This window comes from Nicotiana sylvestris, chromosome 3 (assembly GCF_000393655.2).
Source record: "Nicotiana sylvestris chromosome 3, ASM39365v2, whole genome shotgun sequence".
In the NCBI taxonomy this organism is placed as follows: Eukaryota; Viridiplantae; Streptophyta; class Magnoliopsida; order Solanales; family Solanaceae; genus Nicotiana; species Nicotiana sylvestris.
In genome coordinates this window covers 36,714,371-36,719,916 of record NC_091059.1, presented here as the reverse complement: position 1 = coordinate 36,719,916, position 5,546 = coordinate 36,714,371, and the positions used below count along the sequence as shown (strand labels likewise).

The 5,546-nt window shown below is 47.2% G+C and overlaps 1 pseudogene; it reads right to left on the bottom strand.

The window, feature by feature from the left end:
* Positions 1–1,674: 1,674 nt before the first annotated feature.
* On the bottom strand, positions 1,675–3,186 carry LOC138886856 (uncharacterized; annotated as a pseudogene).
* Between the last annotated feature and the right edge of the window lie 2,360 nt (positions 3,187–5,546).

Here is a 5,546-nt window from a genome sequence, read left to right as displayed (position 1 = left end):
GAAAGATAGAAGGAAAGCAAGAAAGAACTATCTGACTTCGCTATCTTTCTATGAGCTCCTAGGAAAGAGATCCTACTCCCAAAGAAAGGAAGCTTAAGAATAGTCATTAAGAGAGGTGACGGTGACCCTCTTTTGCTTTTTCAAGCTATGAATGTAGAGATCAGGTTGAAGAGTGAAAGGGACGAAGTGGTATGAAGTTGCTTGAACCTAGCGCTCGGGAGGTTGTGCTCGACCGAAAGGGTAAGGGCAAGAATACTTGGATGGACGTAGTTCAGGATCGATGTAATTGAGACAACTAAGTAGAGGATGGGAAGATGTGAGACCGGCCAAAGGTGGTTCTATATAGCTCTTACGCTTTTACAACTCGTACTATTTTATTATAAAGCTACTCATTAGGGAATACCGGCCAAATTAGTCTGTCTGCCGCTTTCTTTCATAACAGAGCCGTTATTCCCGGCTGGCATAGAAGTCTCTCGCGCGGGCGAAGGAGATGCATTTCTGGTACTGGTGGTATTGGACAAGCTCTAAGGGAATAATCTCTTTCTTATTTCTGTATTTCTTTCCCATGACGACTAAGAACAGGCAAATCAAAAATTTCACTTCGAATTTCGGACCTCAACATCCTGCTGCTCATGGTGTTTCACGATCAGTATTGGAAATGAACGGAGAAGTGGTGGAACGTGCGGAACCACATATTGGATTACTCCAGTGCGGCACGAAGCCGCTGATGCCGAGTCGGCTCCTATGCCGCTAGCTATGCCCTGCTTGGTCCCCCTCCCCCGGCACGGTGGAGGTTCCGTAGCACGTCATGAGCACCGGGCTAAGGGGCGGTTGAGCAACTCAAGCGAACCGCCTTACCTTATTCCAACATAGGGACAGAAGGGAGAAGGTTGTGAAGGTGGCCTCGTTATCCATACCTCTGGTCGGATGAATGGAGGACTGACCTACCCGGGTTTTCACGAGCGTTGGCGGGTTCTGGAGTGCCTGTTAAGGGCGCTAGCGCATACCCTGAGGTGATCATCACCACCTGCACCTCACATCTCGGCACAGTGGAACGTGTAACTCGCCTGCTATTCCATTCAACTACATTTGTTCCTTTAATCCATAGCTTAAAAGAATGCAGTAGCGAGGGAAAACCCACCCATACAGCCAGCGGGGAGGATGGCACTACTGGCAAAGACCGTCTGGCAAAAACGCCGCAGGCGCGAAGCGTGGTAGACCTGCGCCGGGGGAGCATACCATAGGGAGGAAAGGGAGCACGGACGGTGGAAGAGCCAGGGGAGGCCGGGTCATTTGATGGAAATGGAAGGCTTTTCCCTATTAGAGAAGGCCCTATGGAGTAAAGGGAAGTGGATGAAATCTTGGAAAAAGAGGGAGCGAGCCTATATAAAATAGAAAATGAAATAAAGAAAATTCCATGAATAGATAGAGTCAACGGTACGACAGACAGCGTTGCCTACACGCGAATTAGCTTCCGAGGTTGAGCAGTCTCAATTTCACTACAAGATTTGCAAATGAATGCTTGGCTGGGCCACCTCGAATGGCATGAGCCGCATGCGGGGAGACCCGCACGTACGGTTTTTAGGGGGATCTGGTCGAAAAACCGGTCGGCACCCACCCGACTAGAGGGACTGAGAAATTAATTGAGTACAAAACTTATCTTCAAGCTTTACCTTATTCTAATCGGTCAGAGGGCGATCGCGGGGTCACTGAATGAAGTCCTCCGTTTCTTTCGGAGGTGCTAACCCGCAGCGAGGCAGAGATGACTAAGTGACATATGGAATATGGCGACGACAATAGCATGTCGTAGAAGGAGATAACAGGTGGAGTCAATGACCCACTAAGACTAACCTATCTACAACTACATCCCCGAGCGACAGTCAAACAGGGGCGTGAATGCGAGATGCCAGCAGAATTATCGGCCGGACAGAGGCTAGGGCTGCTTCCTTCCCACCGCGTCCTTCCTTGTGTTTCGGAGATATAAAGAGAGTGCACCGAAAAAGAACGGGAACTGGATCGATCTATTCTATGGTGAAGCATCCGAAGCATAACTGCACACTCACACGATCTTTGCCGAGAGATAGGAGAATTCGGTGGAACCGGTGAACTACACTTGCTTCTGGATAGATGTGTGGGACAGAGGGCTCGTGGTACCTGCTGCCCACCCTTCCTCCTCTGCTTTGATAACCGTGTGAATGGAGAGTGGGTAGAAGAGAAGGAGGTCCTTATACGGAGTCGCACACTTACTTGAGCAGTGCAGGAGACTAGGGAATGGGTCGAATAAACTCCCCTGGGGCCGGAAAAAGAACAGACGAAGCTTTACTTATATAGGGATTTGATTGGGATTTTTTTTTCTTAGTGATTTGAAAGGAGGGCGCCTGGGTATGTTATAGAAAGGGAAGGCGGAAGCATCGAATGGCGAAGAGAGGCGGCTCGGTAGGGAAGGAATGGGAAATCGTCAAGGATGACTTCTTTGTTGGAAGAACGAAGGGCTAAATAGCGAGAGTGATTCTCTGAGCCGGTCTGTATTTCTAACGCCTCGGGAAACTGGTCGAGATAGATGACAGCACCTTTTTCCCCTCTTCCTTACCGGTAGGGCAATCTTCCCTTATGGCCTTCACCCCCCGCCCAGAAATAGAGAACCAAGCCCCTTTCTGATCCATTCATTTCTGCAAGCAGGGAGGATCCATAGCGTTGCCCCCTCCTATTCGAGGGTTTTCCTCTCCCCACAATCACCCAACCATCCTTTTGCTCTTCCTTCGGTTTGCCTCCACGAACGCGCCACTTAGGAGCCCTACTCCTATTCCAAAGGCGCTACTTCAATTCAAGTTCAAGCGCAAGCCCCCCCTTCTATTGCATAACTTAAAAAAGCTATAAACAAAGTACCAAAGTGGTTGCGGGAACGATACGCTTTGGTTACCGGCGAAGGCTTCCAAAGGCGACCAGCTTTCCATACTAGTTGTTACCTTACGCTGCCATTTTTCCAATATTATTGAATAGCATGGCCTGGGGCTAAGATAACTCAAGTGGGAGAGCCGTGTTATGGGTGACCTTATTGCACGGTTCAGAGAGCACTTGTGTATGTGATGCAAGTGAACGTCTACGAAAAAGCTGTCGTAAAGTTTCGTTCTTCGTTCCGTCGTCGACCCTATCTATGTTTCTATGATGGCCCAAGAACACGCTCATTCTTCAGCCGTAGAGAGACTTTTGAATTGCGAGGTACCATTACGAGCTCAATATATACGAGTGTTATTCCGTGAAATAACTCGAATTTCAAATCATTCACTTGCTTTAACTACTCATGCTATGGATGTAGGAGCATCAACTCCGTTCCTGTGGGCTTTTGAGGAGCGGGAGAAATTGTTGGAATTCTATGAAAGAGTCTCGGGAGCCAGGATGCATGCCAGTTTCATACGACCAGGTGGAGTGGCACAAGATCTGCCTCTTGGCTTATGTATAGATATTGATTCAGTCTCTTCTTATTATTCTCCGAAAACATACCTAGGTTTTGGCAATCACTCTACTGACAGAGAACCTAAGAGCTACCAATAAGCCTTTAGGCAGGCAGCGGAAATGGTAAATGTCGTCTTCCTTTACAATGACTTCTTCCTTTCCTCTTCACCATACGCAATTCTAGCTCACCCTCGGATCAGGGGATACCTTAAGTCAGCAGCTTCCTTTGAAGATAGGGCATTTACATAAACTCCGAAACCGTACCCAGGGAGCTTACATCAGGAAACTCCCAAGCTTGCCGAGGAAGGAACAAAACAGAGAAAGACACCGTCCAACCGCTTTTTTATGCGCGCGTACCACTTTTGAGTATCTTTGCACTGCTAGCTCCCTTAGATCATTGGCTACCAGAAAGACTAGAACTCAGGAACATCAATATGGTTAGGGATCATTAAGGTACGGCCCTTAGCCTATTCCTTTCTGCCTTTTGAACGAATCTAGAACCTCAATTAGCAGATTCATTAGAAACCTTTCTTGGAAGACTCAATTCATTAGATAAGCCTAGTACATAATCACTGATAGGATCATTCCTGAAATTAACAAATCATTAATGGGCACTTTGAAGCAAGTTGATCCTAGAAGACTAACCTCGTAGCTCACTTAGATCAATCAGTTCAAGCATTGACAAACCCGCCTTCCTTCTGTGTTCAGGACGGAGACTCTTTCTGCCTTTGTCGAACTGCCTTGACGCCTTGGCAGGCTTTGACCTGCTTTCCTTCGCTTACCGGAGAGCGGATTCTTTATTACTGACTTTTCGCGGTTGATCGCACCTCGCACCTAAAGGAGTCGGTCCTTGTGAGGAGGAGGACTCTTCTCTTGCTGTCAAAAGTGCTTACTCATGGTCTATCGTGCAGTTGATGATATCATTCTGGACTAGTTTCCAGGCATACGCCAACCATACATACCGCTTTCTCGTTCAGGAATTTCTTAAGATTAAGGACAGAAGGTTCACCCCTCACCCTGGGGGATTGGGGAGTTGAGACTTCCTTGCTCTTAGGCCCGCTGTAAGGCCAATAAGATCAGGAAGAAGGAGATTGGATTCTTCCTTTTATCCGGACTGACTCTAATCGTGATTTTTACTCTATTATGATACCTCCCTCTGTCGCAATAGAAATCGAGAATGGAGGTGACTTCGCTACACTTGTTTATAGTTGGAAATTCCAACTCGAAGGCCCTAGTACTACTGACTTTGCACCAGAAACAATTGAAGCCTTTTTTCGGCATCCCTTCTCAGACGTCTTATTCCTTGCCTTAGTAATGTGCAATCAGCTACTTGGCACCTTCCCTTATTCTCCTTCCTTTCCTTTTAGATCTGAGGTAGTACTAATTAATGCTTGAATTGCTCCTATTAGAAATAGGGCTACTCTTGGGTACGAAAGAAGGATATTCCGAGCCTGGGCACATCCCTTTGATAGCTTTGTTTAGCCTCCTTTACTATGTCAATCCCTCCGTATTGGTTATGGCTGAAGCCGATCCTCTCCTTGGTACTTCACCTAGTGGCTAATCTCAAGTCTCTTCTCTCGACCGGATGGGCCTATGTCACTAGAACAGGTGAGGAAGACCTCCAATCACTGTACTGGCAATTCAAGATGAACTCCTTCCATGCCAACAATAATAGTACTAAACTTTCAAAAGAAGAGAGATGAGATCAAGCTTTGAAGTTGGTAGCTGAAAGAAAGCTGTTCGTGAAGGTCAGACCAGAGCATAAGGAAGGAAGCTCACTCAGAAGCGAATTCCGACTACTATTTTAGAGTACCGAAGCTCAATGGCATTGATCACACCTACGGCCAGAAGAAAGAAAATACCTAGCGCCCCGGTCCCTCCATTGACTGACTGGCTTAGAGGGCATTCCGCACAATGACCAGTGCAATTCGCGCATCTGTCGGTAGAGGGTTCAGATAAAGTAAGTAGCTCGCAAAGAGGGAGTTCCCTGGCTGGTACCAATAGATAGAGCTACTAGTAAGATAAGCAAAGGCGGTTGAGAGTGGAAGGAGTTAACCTCTCAGCCTCAAGGTGAAAAAATATAGCAACTGACA